The sequence below is a fragment of the Hemicordylus capensis genome, chromosome 3, assembly GCF_027244095.1.
Source record: "Hemicordylus capensis ecotype Gifberg chromosome 3, rHemCap1.1.pri, whole genome shotgun sequence".
Lineage (NCBI taxonomy): Eukaryota > Metazoa > Chordata > Lepidosauria > Squamata > Cordylidae > Hemicordylus > Hemicordylus capensis.
This window is the reverse complement of record NC_069659.1, coordinates 1,417,549-1,433,390: the sequence shown is the minus strand read 5'-3', so window position 1 is coordinate 1,433,390 and position 15,842 is coordinate 1,417,549.

The following is a 15,842-nucleotide window of genomic DNA, read 5'->3' as shown; positions in this document are numbered from 1 at the left end:
CTTTCTGGCTGAGTCGTGGGGGTGGGGTGTTGGCCGCAGCAGCAGGGAGGGTCCTTAGTCCCCTCCCTCTGCATGGCAAGCGAGGGAGTAATGGCCAGGCCTTGAGTGGCACATTCCCGGGAGGGAGGAGGGTCCCTGGGGGTGCCGGCTCTGGCCGCCACAGCAAGCCCCAGCAGCACTGGAGGGGGGGCAGCTTGGAAGGCGATCAGCTCCCCTTGGTCATCCAGCCACCACGGCCTCGGCCTGAGCCTCCTCCTCCTGCAGCATCTTCCTCTTTGCCCGGGCCTCAGCCTCCCCCCCTCCCCCCAGCCTGCCTGTCCCAAGCCACCCTTTGTGTGCGGCCCCCACCAAATACAAGAGTTGAATGCACTGAGGCGCGTAAAGCCAAGAAGACGGCCACAATTGGCAACGGGACTCTCGCACAGAGGGGTTAGGGTTAGGGTTACAGCTTCTGAACATTGGTGAATGGAAAAGAATTTATTTTAAGGAACATATATCCCACCCTCTCCGAAGTTCAGAGCATTTCACAACGTATCATCACGTGCAGGCAAGCTTTTACAAGGAAGAAGAAGGGACACCAAGAGGGATACTAGGGTCTCTCTGTGCAGAGAGTTCCACAGGCTCAGTACTGCCTCTAGAAAGAGAAAGAGAGAGATTTGTATCAAGCAATATGTGCAATCTGAAATTATTGTTGCTACGTTGTGGTTCATATGAGCCAAGTAGAGAATATCCATAAATACTGCAGATGATGTACATTCAGATGAAGACATGGAGATTGTACACTGACCAAATGAATGGGGGGTGGGGGGAGATTGCTTATCACCCAGTCCATGCACAGAGCCCCTGGGGCAGCTTGCAGCTGCCCTCGTCAAAAGCACTGTGGCACACCCACCCCATCAGCAGAGTGCCTCTGCTTCAGCTCCAGGCAATTTGGGATGATGCAGACTATGTAGGACCCCTCAGTTAGGAACATAGGAAGCTGCCATATACTGAGTCAGACCATTGGTCTATCTAGCTCAGTATTGTCTTCACAGACTGGCAGCGGCTTCTCCAAGGTTGCAGGCAGGAGTTTCTCTCAGCCCTTTCTTGGAGATGCTGCCAGGGAGGGAACTGGGAACCTTCTGCTCTTCCCAGAGTGGCTTCATCCCCTGGGGGGAATATCTTGCAGTGCTCACACATCAAGTCTCCCATTCAGATGCAACCAGGGCGGACCCTGCTTAGCTATGGGGACAAGTCATGCTTGCGACCACCAGACTAGTTCTCCTCTCCCTGAGTACATTGATAGAATGTACTCAGGAACTTCCTGGGAGTGACCTCCTCCTCCTCCCTAGAAGGCTTCTTGCTCCCTCTCTGTGAGCACCCTGCTTCTATAGGTCTCTCTCTGACCAACATGTAGCCAGTGGTTAGATATAGGTCTTTCCTATCATCATGGACCTCAGAATAAAGAAGATTAGTTTAACATTACATGAATCTCCATGCTTATCATTTGCAAGCTCTTGCCCTTGAGACTCTGTTAACTTCTGCTGTAATGGGAGTGAGTTAGCTTCTGAAAAACTCTGCTGTGTAAGTAATCACCCCCAACATCATCATCCCCATCACCTTTGCAAACTGAGAAATAGTTGGCCAGGGAGTTATTCACACATGGCTTTATCCAAGGAGCAAATCTACTTCAGAGCAGATTTGAGGCAGTTTAATTCAGGGGACTAGATGGACCATTCACATAGCGCCAGTGCTATGCTGCCTACCACCCCCTCCCAAATTCACGGATTTAAAAAATAAAAATAAAATAATAATGCTGTATGGGACGTGACAAGGACTGGCTGATTTGAGCAGAGGCTTCTTGCATTGCAGGGAGCACAGCAGGTTTGTGAGTTGGTGCTTGCTTGCAAGAGAAGGGGATGTTGGAGGACAGGCACGAGTTTGGGGGGCGTGACATAGAAGGATGGAGTTGTCCCGACTGATGCAGGGTTGTCGTGTCTGTGTGTGCTGGGAGAAAGGTGTTGATAGGTGGTGTATGAGTCGCAGGCGAATGGGGAGGTGGGAGGAAAGCTATGGGGTAGGAAGAGATCAGGTGTGGGTAAACTGCAAGCCAAAACGCAGCAGCTGTCTTGAGCAAACAAAGGTATTCATTTGGTAATAGAGAGAGTGTGAAATTCAAAGGCTATAAGCCCAGTTATAACCATGGCCACAGAGCTGGTTGCCATGGCTAGAGAGACAACTCACAGGCCAGCAATGGTGTCAGACAAAGAGGTAATCGCAAGGACAGACCACATGGTCAGTCACTCTGGAAGACAAAGGAAAGCCAGTAACTCTGAGATGTCTTTACCTAAACCCAAGACCTACAATGTAAAGTTGATCACAGACAACAAGCTTGGTTTTATTGTGGATTCCGGAGGAACTGCTAAAATCCCCTGCAAGGGAGCAGATAATGAAATCCAAGAGGTTTTGAGGAATGATGCACTCTTAGTACCAGTAATGCAAACCAATTTGATTTCAGTTGGGCATGGACTTAAGAGAGGATGCAAGGTGATTTTTGAGAATGAAGCATGTTATATTTCCAAAGATGATGAATTGATTATGACTGCTCATATACGTGATGATGGACTTTTCCATTAGACTGTGTTACTGCACTAGCAAATATAGCCAGGCACATGCCAACACAGAAATGGTGATCTTTTATGGCTCAGGAGAACAGGCCATGAAAAACTAAAGATTAAAGCTGATCTTCAAATGAGAGAATTGACCAGAGACTTGAATGTAGATGCATATAAAGAAAGAGCCAGCAATTGTTAGGGCTGCATCCTCTATAATAAAAGCCTTCAGCGTGATCCCGTGTCATTTCTCGGCCTGTGTCTTCCTCAGCTGTTATGGGCATGCGCGGAGTGCGTGCCCAGAATGTCCGTGAAAGATACGGCCGCCCAGACATGGGCGGCCATGTTTAGCGACCACAGGGGGACTGGGAGGACAGAGGCAGCAGTGGGGGAACCGGGAGGGCTAATGCGGCAGCAGGGGAACCGGGAGAGCAGAGGCGGCAGCGGGGAACAAAAAAAAAATGGCAGGGAGAAAAGAAAAGAGTAAAAACACAGGCCGCGGGGGGACCTGGGAGAGCAGAGACGGCAATGGAAGGAGTTAAAAACTGAAGCGGTGGGGAGATTAGAGCAGGGAGAAGAGACCGGCCCGACGAGGTGTGCACAGAACCGCAAACTGCGGTCCGGCACTGGGTGGTGGGGTACCTTTAAGAGTGGCGGGAGGGTTTACTTACCCCTCCCGCCGCTCTCTCGCTTACCGCCGTAATTATATGATTAATTGGGGCGGCAGAACACCAGCTGCCCCTGCCACCCCCAAACCTGATTAGGGGCCAAATCGACCCAAACTACTGCCGCCGCGGCCACCGCCCGCCCTCCCTCTCAGCTGCCCAAGTCCTAACCTTCTACGCCAATCAGGGACCCATAATTGGAGAAGGAGAGAGGAGCTCGCAAACAGAGCTCCTCTCTCTGCAAAGCCTCAGCCCGAACTGGCGCTTTGGGTGCAAAGGACGCTGGGACGCCTGCTCCCAGGCATCCTTTGCACCCAAAGTGCCAGTTCGGGCCGAGGCTTTGCAGAGAGAGGAGCTCTGTTTGCAAGCTCCTCTCTCCTTCTCCAATTATGGGTCCCTGATCAGCGTAGAAGGTTAGGACTCGGGCAGCTGGGAGGGCGGGCGGGCGGCGGCCACGGCGGCAGTAGTTTGGACCGATTTGGCCCCTAATCGGGGGGGGCACGGTGGGGGCGGCTGGTGTCCTGCCGCCCCAATTAATCAGATAATTATGGCGGCAAGCGAGAGAGCGGTGGGAGGGGTAAGTAAACCCTCCCGCCGCTCTTAAAGGTACCCCCCACCCAGTGCCACTAGCGCCCGTTATTTTAACAGGCTGAAAAATACTAGTACTTAATAAAGGAGTAAGACCAAGTTTTCCTGCTAGGACAGATATTCAGTCAAAACAAATTTTGGAACTAATCCATTCGGATCTGTGTGGTCCATTGCAACCAATAATGTCTGGGAATTGATGCATACTCACCTTTATTGACTTCTCAAGATTTTGCTGTGTATATGCTCTTGCAGTGCTCACATATGTAGTCTCCCATCCAAATGCAACAGGGTGGACACTGCTTAGCAAAGGGGACAATGCATGCTTGCTACCACAAGACCAGCTCTCCTCCCTGTGTCCGCAACTGGCTTGCACGGAAGAAAGGCCCAAAGGAGAGTTTGTGTCTTGGCTGGGTGACCGTTAGTCGAAAGACTGCTGGCCAGGGAGGTTCAGAGCCAGAGAGAGAGAGAGAGCTCTCAGTAGTCAAGCTGTGTGGGACCATCACCAGATAGATCTGCTGAGACGCTGGCAAGGGGCTCAGCGCTTACAGGCTGCTGGAGTCTCGGGACTTCTGGCCCTCTGTTAATGGACTGCCCACTGGGAGAAATCCATGCCTTAATATTGCTGAGAGCTTAGGAAGCAACAAAATGAGTTGTTTGAAGGGTGTGGAAGTTTTTGAGCTACACTGAACTCTTCATCAGGCAGGAAGGATGGGCAGCAAAATCCCGGGTATGGAAAGAGGGAGGGTGCTTTCAAAGGCCAATGTTCAAAGTCTGCCCAAATAGTTCAGACACTTCAAACAACTGGGGAAATGAAGTTGCTGTCATGACCAAGTGCACGGTATTTTCAGATATGATGACAGCTGACGTGAGAAGTGAAACTGTCTGAAAGCTGGACAACATCCACCATAAGAACAGACCTGCTGCTGGATCAGGCCCAAGAAGGCCTCTCTAGTCCAGCATCCCATTTCCCACAGTGGCCCACCAGATGCAACTGAGAACAAAGCCCACAGGCAAGAGGTGAGGACACACCCTCACGCCCTCCCTCCCTCACTTCCTCCTGCTGCTCCCTTGCCACTGGGATTCAGAGAGAGCCTGACACTGAACCTGGAGGTAACCTATAGCCACCAGACTAGTAGCCATTGCTGGACCTGCCCTCCATAAATTTGTCTAAGCCCCTTTAAAGCCATCCAGGCTAGTGGCCATCACCAATCCAGTGGCAGAGAATTCCATGAATTAATTATATTAATTATGAATTTATCAAAATTTATTTATTTATCTCACACACACACCCCAAGTCCTGCTATGCTGCCTCATTCTGGCTGGGGAGGGGGTGTTCCAGGGAGGGATGAGCGAAGTACACCAGGAGGTATACTCCCAGTAGGGTCACCCAAAGCGCAAAGGTCATCTCAGCTGCCCAGCTAAAGCAAGCAGGCACCTATATTGGGCAGCAGCGATATAGGAAGATGCTGGAGGCAGACGATCACTTCAGTGACAACGACAAAGGCATCATCTCAAACTGTGTGGGAGAAGGCAATGGTAAACCGCTCCTGTATTTTACCAAGAAAACCACATGGGTAGACAAAATAGAATGACTGCTGATGTAGTACTGGATGATGGGCCCCTCAGGTCAGATGGTACTCAACGTGCTACTGAGGAAGAGCTGAGGATCTCAGTGTTTATGATGCGGTTAGACGAAAGCCTTTTGGACGTCCGTCTAGCAGCTGATGTTGCCGTGCGGGAAAAGAAAACCCGAAGTTGCAAAGACCGAATTACAATGGGAACGTGGAGAGTACGATTCATGAACATGGGAAAGCTCAGCACAGTGAAAGATGAAATGAATCGACTACAGATTGACATCTTGGGCATCGGTGAATTAAAATGGACTGGAATGGGACACTTTTAGTCAGAAAATCATACCGTTTACTACTCAGGACATGAAAACCAAAGGAGGAACGGTGTTGCTTTCATAGTCAGGAAAGATATAGCAATGACAGTACTTGGGTACAATGCGATCAATGACCAACTAATATCAATTAGATTTCGTGGACAACCCTTTAACATGGCAGTTCTTCAAGTCTATGCCCCAACAACTGATGCAGAAGAAGAGGAAGTTGATGAGTTTTATGCTGAAGTTCAGTCTGAAATTGACAGAACATGAAAGCAAGATCATAAGAACATAAGAAGAGCCCTGCTGGATCAGGCCCAAGAAGGCCCATCTAGTCCAGCATCCTGTTTCACACAGTGGCCCACCAGATGCTGCTGGAAACCGCAGGCAGGAGTTGAGGGGATGCCCTCTCTCCTGCTGTGACTCCCCCACAACCGGTGATGTCATGTGATGCTGGTGGTTGGAGACTGGAATGCCAAAGTTGGAAAAGGTAAGGAGGAAAACACAGTCAGACTTTATGGCCTAGGAAACAGAAACAAAGCAGGAGAATGACTTCTTAGTTTCTGCCAAGCCAATGATCTCTTCATTGCTAACACATTCTTCAAACAACCAAAGCAGTGCCTAAACACATGGACATCACCAGATGGAGTACACAGAAATCAGATTGATTACATTATTGGTGCAACGAGGGGAAAAGCACAGTTATAACAGCAAAAACATGGCCGAGGGCCGATTGTGGAACAGATCAGGAATTGCTCATGTGCAAGCTCCAAGTCAAGCTTAAGCAGAAAAACAAAGCTATCTAGCTTCCACAATATGGTCTTGAGAATGTACCCACCATTTTCAAGGAGAACATCACGAACCGCTCTGAAGTTCTGAACCTCATTGATAGGGAAACAGAGGAACTATGGAATGAAATCAAAGAAGTTGTTAAGGACGAATGTGAAAAGAGACTGCCAAAGACCAAGAAACAGAGAAAGCAAAATGGATGGATGTAACTGAACCTGTGAAACAGTTCATAACTGATTCAGAAAAGATCAAACACAGATGGAAGGAGTATACTGAAAATCTGTACAGCAGGGATGGACGTCAATATCCAAGAAAGATATTGCCTACTTGCAAGAACATCTGGTATGAGAAGATAAAGTTAGATCAGCACTCCAGTCATTACTGTTGGGAATTCTCTCTGGTAGAGAAACTCTTTTTCATTATAGCAGAGTGCTCAGAGGCACAACACAGCAGATTTAGTTAGGCATGCGTGTATACTGAGAGTAAAGTAACTTGGAGCCAATTCATAGTTTCAAATCAATATATATGGCATTTATTAAAGAACTCCATTCTAGATAGGAAAGTGAGGAGTTAGGATCTCTAATCTAGCTAGCTAACTGGATGCAGATGGATTCTGCATCTCTCTGCACACATGGTGCAGGGGAGAGGAGCTTGCATGCTGCAAGGTAGTAGGAACAGGAAGAGAAGAGAGAGAGGAAGGAAGTGGCTGGAAGGAAGTCCCCTGAGAGTAGCAATCTACATTCCAAAGCGATAGTGTCAGAGCAGTAGAGAAGGGATGACCAATGTCTTGACCCTCTAGCCCTCTGACTCACTAGTCTGTCCTCCACTGTCTGAGGCAAGAGACAACGCAAAGTCCTTAACTTCCAACACCCCCTCTCGATGTCTCGTGACTCAGTTCACAAGATTCATTTTCTCTCTCAGCTTTTCAAAGCGGGGTCTTGGTAGTGGCTTAGTGAGTAGATCTGCAAGCATTTCATTTGTTGGGCAGTAGATCAGCTTGATTAGTCCATCCTTTTGCAGACTTCTCACTACATGATACTTCACATCAATATGCTTGGTACTCCTCTTTACATCTTCTTGTCTGGAGAGTTGAATGCAGCTTTGGTTGTCTTCATACACTGGTATGGGCTGTGGTACATCTATACCTAGATCTTTCACTAGTTGACACAGCCATTGTATCTTGTGACAGCCCTGTGCAGCTGATACATATTCTGCTTTAGTGGTTGATGATGCTATTATGTCTTGCTTGCTGCTTGACCAGCTTATGGCTCCATCTCCATAGAAAATTCTGTGACCGCTGGTGAATTTCCTTTCTGTTAGGTCTCCACCCCAGTCTGCATCTACATATGCTTCTAGTTTTGGTTGACTGTTAGCTGGTAGCTTGAGCTTAAAGTGCGCAGTACCCTTTAGGTACTTAACAAGTCTCTTAATTGCAATCCAGTCCTTGACTGTTGGTGATGCAGTCTTTCTGCAAAGTAAGCCAACTGCTGTACTAATATCTGGCCTAGTGAGTGTACTAATATATAGAAGCTTACCCAATGTTTCACGATATCTATGGTTGTCAGATAGTGGCTCAGTTTGATCTTCTTGATTTATGTTGTTCACTTCCATTGGAGTTGGTGTAGGATTCACATCTTCCAATCTGAGCAAGTTTATCAGGTCTTTAATTAAACAGAGCTTCCAGCTTCTGACTCTCTGTAAATTCCTCCCCTGCAGCTTTAAATTGAAAGAAAAAATCTTACAGCAATCCCATATGCGTGGCAAACAGTCCCCGTCTTTATACTGGAGATTCTGTATTTTCTTTCTCAGGTTATATGTGTATTCCCACCCCTTTTTCATATGCAAGGAATCTAGCTTGCTTAGCATTTCTTTTGAGGTCTCAAGATCACATATAGTAGTAAGATGGTTTTTACTCACAGAAGAAGCTATCAAAGCTTGAGCTTGAGCATCTTTGAGCAGCCATGTCTCCTTAGTGGTCTTCTCAGCAGCTGTAGTTCCATCTGCGGGGTGCGGGTGTGTGTGTGTTCCTGTTCAGTTACTTTCTGCAGCCCTTCAGCACGCAATGCAAGCCTCAGTCGGGTTTTCCATTCCAAGTAATTGTCTGCGTTCAGGATAGTCAGCCTGAGCTTTCCCTCTAGGAAAGTAGCCATCCTCACTGAGCTCCAAGAGAGGAAGGTAACAGGGGGAGCAGGGCTATTCCATCTGCCTTGCTGGGACTCGCCATCTAGCCCCTTTGCCTCCTGTGGACATTCCAGCACAGACAGAGTGCAGCCTGCTTGTCAGCTGCCAAGTTCCAAATGGCTGATTGCCAGCCTCCCAGATTGCTGAAGATTGCTTAAGTTCTATCACCTGCTGCCTGTCCTGGGAGCTGCTTGTGTGAGGAGTGGCTTCTGTGGCTTGCAAGCTTAATAGCAAGAAGGCTTGCCATAGGCGTAGCCATAAGGCCACCTGTAGGCAGCCGCCAAAGGGGGCCAGCCTTGGGGTGGGTGGGACTGAGGGCTGGGGGTGGGGTTGGGTTGGGTTGGGTTGAGCCAGGCCTCTTGCAGACCTGCGTTTGGGCTCTCTTGAGTGGGATGGTGCTGGGGGTGTGCCTAGCAGTTCGGGGGCAGCTATTACTGTAGTGGTGGGAAATAGAAGAATTGGCGCTGGCAGAGCAGCTGGCCGTTACAGGGGAAGGGAAATCACTAATTTAGTATCTGTTTCCACTTCCAACTGTTCTGTCAACTCTTCGGCCTTGGGGAGTAGCTCCAATGACCCACAGAATCTGGCCTTGCTCCTCTGCAATGCCAGGTCAGTTCAGAATAAGACCAAAATTGTCCACGATTTGATCATGGAGCTGACCTGGCATGTATAACTGAGACCTGGTTGGGGGAGGCGAGTGGTCCAGGGTGGGCTCAGCTTCTCCCACCAGGTTACTCTGTCATGGAGCAGGCCAGGGGAAGTGGGCGGGGGGGTGGAGTGGCTGTGGTCCATAAGAATCCCATTTCCCTTACCAGGGCCCCTGTGAGACAGCTGACTTATATTGAGTGCATATTTTTGAGGCTGGGAACTAGGGATAGATTGGGGATTCTGTTGGTGTACCGTCTACCCCGCTGCCCAACTGAGCTGACGGAACTAGTCACGGAGTTGGTGTTGGAGTCTCCTAGACTTTTGGTGCTGGGGGACTTCAATATCCACTTGGGACTGGCTTGTCTGGTGCGGCTCAGGAGTTCATAGCGGCCATGACAACTACGGGCCTAGCCCAATTAGTTTCTGAACCAACTCACGTTGCCGGCCACACACTCAATTTGGTCTTTTGTTCGGATCAGGGGGGTGTTCCGTGGGTGGGGGATCCAGTGGTTTCCCCATTGTCATGGATGGACCACTACCTGGTTAAGGTTGGTCTCAAGGCCGCAATCCACCCCTGCAGGGGTGGTGGACCTATTAGGATGGTCCGTCCAAAAAGGCTGCTGGACCCAGTGGGATTTCAAAAGGCCTTGGAGGATTTTGACGTTGATGTGGCCAGTGGTTCTGTCGATGCCCTGGTGGGAACCTGGAACAGGGAACTCAGCAATGCAGTAGACACGATTGCTCCTAAGCATCCCTTCCAATGGGCTGCAAAAATGGCCACTTGGTATACGGAGGAGCTGCAGGGGCTGAAGCGGTTGGGTAGGCGACTAGAGCGCAAGTGGAGGAGAACTCAGTTCGAATCTGACAGGATTCAGCATGTGACCCATTTGAAGGCTTATGCAGTGGCGGTGCGCACAGCGAAAAAGAGACTCTGGTCTGCGCACATTGCGGCTTTAGGTTCACACTCAGCAGAGCTATCCCGGGTTGTGAGGAGTTTGGTTTCTGCTCCTTCTACTTCAAATCAGTCCCCGGAGTTGCTCTGCTGTGATGCCTTTAATGGGTTTTTTGCGAATAGGATCTCCTGTATTCGGGCCGACTTGGACTCCACTGTTTTTGCAGGGTCTATGGAGAAGGTGTCCAGCAATCCCTCTTGCAGTATTAGATTGGCTCAGTTTCAATCTGTGACTCCTGAGGATGTGGACAAGCTGCTTGGGGCACTGAGGCCTACCACCTGTTCTCTAGATCCTTCCCCGACTTGGCTGCTTCTATCTAGCAGGGAGACTGTTGGAGATGGCCTAGTTAATATCATAAACGCATCACTGAGGGAGGGTAGGGTTAAGGAGGGATTGATTAGACCACTCCTAAAGAAGCCTTCTTTGGATCCCTTAGTGATGTACAGTTACAGGCCAATCTCCAATCTCCCTTGGTTGGGCAAGGTGATTGAGAGGGTGGTGGCCGACCAGCTCCAGGCAGTCTAGGAAGAAACTGATTATCTAGACCCATTTCAAACTGGCTTTAGGGCTGGCTATGGGGTTGAGACAGCCTTGGTCGGCCTGATGGATGACGTTTACCGGGGAATCGACAGAAGGAGTGTGACTCTGCTGGTTCTTCTGGATCTCTCAGCGGCGTTCGATACCATCGACCATGGTATCCTTCTGGATCGTCTGGGGGAGTTGGGGATAGGAGGCACCGTTTTGCAGTGGTTCCACTCCTATCTCTCGGGTAGATTCCAGATGGTGGAGCTTGGTGACAGTTGCTCCTCAAAATGGGAGATGTTATATGGAGTCCCCCAGGGCTCCATTCTGTCACCAATGCTTTTCAATATCTACAAGAAACCACTGGGTGAGGTCATCACGAGGTTTAGTGCTGGGTGTTATCAGTATGCTGATGACACCCAAATCTACACCTTTTCATCTTCTGGAAATGGCACTCATTCTCTAAATGTCTGCCTACAAGCAGTAATGGGCTGGATGAGGGATAACAAATTGAAGCTGAATCCAAGCAAGATGGAGGTGCTCATTGTGGGGGCTCAGAATCTGAGGGATGAGTTAGATCTTCATGTGCTGGATGGGGTTACGTTCCCCCAGAAGGCGCAGGTGCGCAGCTTGGGAGTACTCCTGGACCCAGGCCTCACCCTGGTATCTCAGGTGGAGGCTGTGGCCAGGAGTGCTTTCTATCAGCTTCGGCTGATTCGACAGCTGTGCCCATTCCTCAAAGAGGATGACCTCAAAACAGTGGTGCATCAGCTGGTAACCTCCCGGCTTGACTAATACAATGCGCTCTACATGGGGCTGCCTTTGTACGTAGTCCGGAAGCTTCAGCTAGTTCAGAATGCGGCAGCCAGATTAGTCTCTGGGGCAACCCGGAGAGACCATATTATGCCTGTTTTGAAACAGCTACACTGGCTGCCGATATGTTTCCAGGCAAAATACAAAGTGCTGGTTATTACCTTTAAAGCCGTGAACGGCTTGGGTCCGAGATATCTTAGAGGGTGCCTTCGTTTATATGATCCCCACTGCACATTAAGGTCATCTGAGGAGGTCCATCTCCAGTTACCACCGGTTCGTTTGGTGGCAACTCAGAGGCGGGCTTTCTCTGTAGCTGCTCCCGGGCTGTGGAATGCACTCCCAGCAGAAATTCGTAATCCTAATTCTTTACCGTCCTTCAAGAGAGCCCTTAAAACCCATCTGTTTGGCCTGGCCTTTCAGGGTTTTTAATTAGTTTTGTTTTAATGTTAACCTGGTTTTCAGGGTTTTAATTGTTTTGATAGTTTAATTGTTTTTTAAGCTGTTTTTAAATTGGTGTTTATATTTGTATTTCTGTTTTAATTGTTTTTAATGATTTCTGTTTTTTAATTGTAAACTGCCCTGAGCCAGCTCGGAAGGGCGGTATAAAAACTGAATGAATGAATGAATGAATAAAGGGCAGCTGCTGTAGATTAGCAACTCAAAGTGTCCACGGCTAGATATCACTGGATCTCCTGGAACAAACCTCACTCTCTAGTTGCAGTACACACAGCTCAAAATACTGGGCTCCCATAACCTGTTGGGAATTCTTTCTGGTAGAGAAACCCTTTCGCATTATAGCAGAGTGCACAGAGGCACAACACAGCGGATTTAGTTAGGCATGCATGTATGCTGAGAGTAAAGTAACTTGGAGCCAATTCATAGTTTCAAATCAATATATATGGTATTTATTAGAGAACTCCATTCTAGATAGGAAAGTGAGGAGTTAGGATCTCTAATCTAGCTAGCTAGCTGGATGCAGATGGATTCTGCATCTCTCTGCACACATGGTGCAGGGGAGAGGAGCTTGCATGTTGCAAGGTAGAAGGAACAGGAAGAGAAGAGAGGAAGGAAGTGGCTGGAAGGAAGGAAGTCCCCTGAGAGTAGCAATCGACATTCCAAAGAGATAGTGTCAGAGCAGTAGAGAAGGTATGAGCAATGACTTGACCCTCTAGCCCTCTGACTCACTAGTCTGTCCTCCACTGTTTTTGAGACAAGAGACAGCGCAAAGTCCTTCACTTCCAACAATTACCAAGTTAGAAGGTTACAGGAATTGATGGAATCGCTACAGAAATATGCCAGGCAACAGAAGAAGAATCAGTCAAGGCTCTAATCAAACTATGCCAGCAAATTTGGAGAACGTCACAATGACCAACAGAGTGGAGAAGAGGTCAGTCTACATACCCATACCAAAGAAAGGAGACTTAACAGATTGCACAAACCATCACACTATATCCTTAATTTTACATGCTAGCAAAATAATGCTAGATTAGAACCCTATGTGGAAAGGGAAATGCCGGATGTTCAAGCTGGTTTCAGAAAAGGCCGAGGAACAAGACACAGCGTTGCTGATGCACGCAGGATAATTGAGAAAGCCAAAGGATACCAAAAAGAAGTCAATATATGCTTTATTGACTACAGAAAAGCCTTCAATGCGTCGACCATGTCAGGTTGTGGAATATTGTTAGGAAAATGAGTGTCCCAGAACATCTCATTGTTCTCATGAGAAACCTATACACAGGACAGGAAGCCACAGTCCATGTTGGGAGTTCTCTCTGGTAAGAGATACCCTTCTATCACAGCAGAGTGCACAGAGGCAAAACACAGCGGAGTCCGCCCAGGCATGCGTGTTTGCTGAGGGCAAAAGAAACTTGGAGCCAGTTCATAGTTTCAAATCAATATAAGGAGTCTGTGAAGACAATACTGAGCTAAAAGGAGTACAGTGGTCTGACTTCCTATGTTCCTATGGATTCTTCCCCAGACCTCCCCATTGGTGGTGGTGGTGGTGGGGTGGCTGCTGCTGCTGCTGCCTGCTTGTGATGCCTGGAACTAGGCCCAGGGACAGAGTGCAGGACAAGCAGCTGAGCCAAGGAGGGGTGGGGGAAAGGGGGATTCCTGGGAGGAGGGAGAGAAGACCGAGCGGGGACCCCAGGAAAGGAGAGGGGAGATGGGCCAGTGGGACTTTACCCAGCAGGGAAAGGAAGGCCCACGACTCCCATGAGACCCTCCATCCAAAGGATTGGGAGGGTTGCTTGAAGATAGAGAGGATTGATCACAGCTTCATTGCAAGCACCCTACAGGCCAGTGCAAGGACTCAGGCCAAGCCCAGCACCGCGTGGAGGAGGGGATGAGCTGGGGCAGCAGCAGCAGCAGCAGCAGCAGCCTCTGGGCAGCAGAGTGCAGGGCGTCGGGAGGCCAGGGAGAGCAGGCACGTTCAGCCGGTGGTGGCGGCGGCGGCAGTGGCGGTAACCATGGCACGAAGGGGTGAAGGTTGGCTGACGGACCTGGCAGAAGCTGGTGGCGGTTGGGGCCACGGAAGCTGGAGGGAGGTTGTCCCCCTTCGGGGGCCGCTGGATTCTGTCATCAGGTGGAAGAATGGGGCTGAGGTTTGCGGATGGAAGCTTCCACCCTTCGGAAGCCCATCAATGGAAACTAGTGAAGGGAGGTTTAGTCAATGGGTGACTCTCCAGATGTTGCTGAAGTACAAATCCCATCTTCCCTGGCTGCAATAAAATGCAGCTGGGGAAGATGGGAGTTGTAGTTCAGTGACACAGCAATCACACACATGGCCCCTAGCTCGTGGGTCTTGGGGGACTGCATCTGAATGCCCCAAACAGCTCGCCCCACGGCTGCCCCTAAAGCCAAAATGAAACACCCCACTGGTGCGCCGTGGGCTGCCCCACCAACCTCCCTCCAAAGCTGCCGGGGAAGCCTGCTTGGCAACAGCACATGCCAATTGGGTGGGTGGGGGGGAGCTCCCAGCGGAAGGGGCACCTGAGAGGACTTGGGTCTCCAGCCCCCTCTCCCTCTTGGCAGCTGTCCTCTGAGCTCCCTGCAGGCCTCCCAGCCCCGCTTTCCCTCCTCTTCCCCAATCAGGCCAGTCCCTTCCTCACTGGCCAAGGCCCTTGAGCTGACCTCTCCAGATCTTGGCTTCTTGCTCTGGGTGGGTGGGGGGGTCTTCCTCCCACCCCAGGGAACTCCTTGGTTGCCTGCCCGGGCTTTGGCGAGGCGTCTGGAGCCTTGGCCGCCTGCTCCCCTGCCTCCCTATCTCACAGAGAGAGAGAGAGGAAGCTTGGCAGGCCCTGCTTCCTGCACAACGCGGCCGCTGCAAGGAGAGTCTCCTTCTGCGTGGCTGCCCACGTGGGCCCTGGCGCAGGAGGCGGCAGCGTTTCCCTCTCATCCGCAGCAGCGGCCAGGGGCCTTCCACGATGGCGCCACAGGGCGGAGGCCTTGGGTGAGAAGGAGCAGAGAAGATGAGGCAGCTGTGCGGTAGGGAGACCGTCAGATAGAGAGATCCCCCCCCACACACACACACACCAAGCCAGAGGAGGAGGTCCCGGCTGAACTCCAGGAGCGTCACACCCCCGGTCTCTCAGGGCTGAGGAGTGGGCGGGGGGCTATAGGCCTGGGGAATACCAGCAAGCCAGGCTCGGATCCCCAGGAGATCCTGCTCGTCTGCACGCCAGGCCCCAGTAATGCCAGAGTCTCTCGTGGGAGGGGGGGCGGGATGCAGGTGAAGCCCAGCAGCTGAAGCATCCCGAGGCACCAGCAACCCTGGGGCCCTTGGAAGCTTGGCCTGGAGTCTGGGTCTCAGTGGGATCACACACACACGACCGGCCCGGGGGTGGGCAAGCCAGGCAGTTGCCCAGGGCACACCCTTGAAGGGGCACCACGCTGAGCCTGGTGGCCCTTTGCTGCAGGCACAGTTGGCAGGGAGGCTGCCGAGGGAGCCCAGCACTGCTGGAGCAGGAGCGCACTGGCCGTAACCCAGCACATGTTTGGCCCGAGATCCTTTTCAGAGGCCAGGAAACGGGCCTTTTCCAAGGCTGCACCTCAAGCCCGAGAACTCCCTCCCAGGGGAGATGCATCGGGCACCTCCATTATCATGCTTTAGACACCGCACCCCCCCCAATCAGGCTCCTGGAAGTCGATGGGTGGAGAGAAGGGGGAAGGGTTGTTCCATTTCATGTTAGCTTTGCTTCACTGCCGT